We start from the raw sequence: 2,500 nt of genomic DNA on the forward strand, positions 1-2,500 counted from the left end.
GAATATTTCGAGCAATTTTTATTTTTTTATATAAGTTCTTCCAAAGGTTTGTAACTTTCAGGGAGTATATATATTTTTGTAAAGTGTATTTTATTCCAATCACCAGTGTTCATTTCAGCACTCACTCATATTCCTGTTAAAAGAATCGAAGTAAGAGGTTTTTTTTAATCGAGTAGTTCGTAATAATAATTACCCAGTTTTGTTTTGAGTGTCCTTTTGGATATTCAGTGTTTTTATATATTGCTGTCTGGGAGTTATATAATTCTCTCAGAGTTCTGGTATTGTTAAATATAACAGATTTATGTAAAAACAAACTGTGAGTTGGAACTCGAGAGGTTGTGTAGCTTGCCATCCGTAATATATGTGATATTATATTTAGGTTCCAAACCACGGACCATAATATAATATAGTTTTTGATGCCCCGATTTTGGGATCGAGTGAATCTGTTTTAAATACTAGTGATAACAGGGTCATGTTTTGATGAAAGGTTTAACCAGTGTTGATAGGTTTTGTGTATTTGTATGGTTTATATATTTTTCAAAGAGGTATAAAATTTATTTTAAAGTACAAGATGGCACAGTTTGATATCCAAAAGTTTTTGAAAAACCCATAAGTTCAAAAATAGTCAAAAGCTAATGTAACTAAAGCTTAGTGGCTCTCTAATGTAATGGTATGTGGCTGCCATGCAACGAGTGGATGGATTAAAGCCTAAATTAAGTGTCTAGCTTGGAATCATTGATAAACTCGGGGGAATTGTCGAAACAAGATATTGTAGCAGCTCCTGAACTGTTGGAGGAGGCTGAATAATAATTTGTAGCAAAGCAAGGAACTGTTGACCCTAAAACTGAAGGCATGAAAGCCGAAAAGGATGTTTAGGCTGAGATTGGACGAATTACAGCACAGGAAAATTTGATCAAGTTTAAGATGATGGCAAGAGAGATGGAAAGAGAAGCAATACAAGAAGAAAAAGAGATAGAAGAAGCACGACATGTGAAGGAAATGGAAGCAAGACAGGAAGAAAGAGAGGCAGAGCAAGTAGAAAAATAAGGGGAAGAAACAAAGAGGTCGCAAAACAATCAAGGGAATTGGAACTGTTTGTGCAAAGTCGTCAACGCAGACAGAGATAAGCTCTGCTATGAATTTTCCTGTGTTTAATGTGACGAATGCCCAGAGGTTAATTCTAAAGTTCACACGAAAGGCTCCAGACGAATTCTTCGACCATTTTGAAACAGTCACATCGATGATGCAATGGCCGAAAGATAAATGGTCTATGTTATCGCAGAGTATACTCTTTAGAAAAGGTCGCCGTGCTTACCTTTCCTTATCTCAGAATAGAATATATTTATTTTTTGTAATGAGTATATTAATTCAATCACCAGTGTTTATTAGTACTTACTCCTATCCCCATTAAAGAGTCAAAGTAAGAGGTTGTTTGAACAAAGTAGTTCATAATGATAATTACCCTGTTTCGTTTTGAGTGTACTTAAGAGACCTTAGATATTCAGGGTTTTTATATATTGCTGTCTGGCATTTATATAATTTTCTCGAGTTCGGGTATTATTAATTATAACAGATTTATGTAAAAACAAACAGGTGAGTTTGGAACTCGAAAGGTTCCCAGAACACAACACCATAATATAATAATATATATATTTACAAATATATATATATATATATATATATACACAAACACACACACACACACACACACATATATATATATATATATTCATATGTATATATATACATATATATATATATATATATACATATATATATATATATATATATGTATATATATATATATATATATATCTATCTATCTATCTATCTATATATATATATATATATATTATATATATATATATATATATGCGGTTAACTCCCCGTTAACGGGAGTTTTGGTAACCTTATTTTGAATCTACACCAGTTCAAATTTAATGAGATATATTATGTTAACACAAAATATCCGATGTTACGCAAGTTAAATTTTCCGTCTAAGAGAGAGAGAGAGAGAGAGAGAGAGAGAGAGAGAGAGAGAGAGAGAGGAGTCTTTATAAGCTTACAGGCAAATTAATTTTAGTTTCCAATATAGTACCCAGAAATGTAATGTAATTTTACCAATAAATGTACATCCATTTTTGTAACTGTATGTTTACAATTTAGTGTGTTTACATATCACAGCTCTTGCTTGTGAATGTGGTTTGCTCTAAGGTAGTATAGAATAAAAATATTTTGTAAGGTTAGATAACAAATTAAGTTATAAAAAGTTAAATAAACTTAATTGTTACAGTCACCAATATTTATATTCAATATATTTTCTTGTGTACGTAGGTTGCTGTGAATTGTCAGAGCCAACAGCTGATTCGTCTGTTGTTCTTGTTGTTCGATACTCTTTTTTATTAAGAAACTGATCAATAATTCGTTGAACAGTGTTAATTTTTTCAAGGATTACGTGATAGTGATCAAAATCATATCAACAAAACTCTGTTTACTATAT

The sequence above is a fragment of the Palaemon carinicauda genome, chromosome 29 (genome assembly GCF_036898095.1).
Source record: "Palaemon carinicauda isolate YSFRI2023 chromosome 29, ASM3689809v2, whole genome shotgun sequence".
NCBI classification, from domain to species: Eukaryota; Metazoa; Arthropoda; class Malacostraca; order Decapoda; family Palaemonidae; genus Palaemon; species Palaemon carinicauda.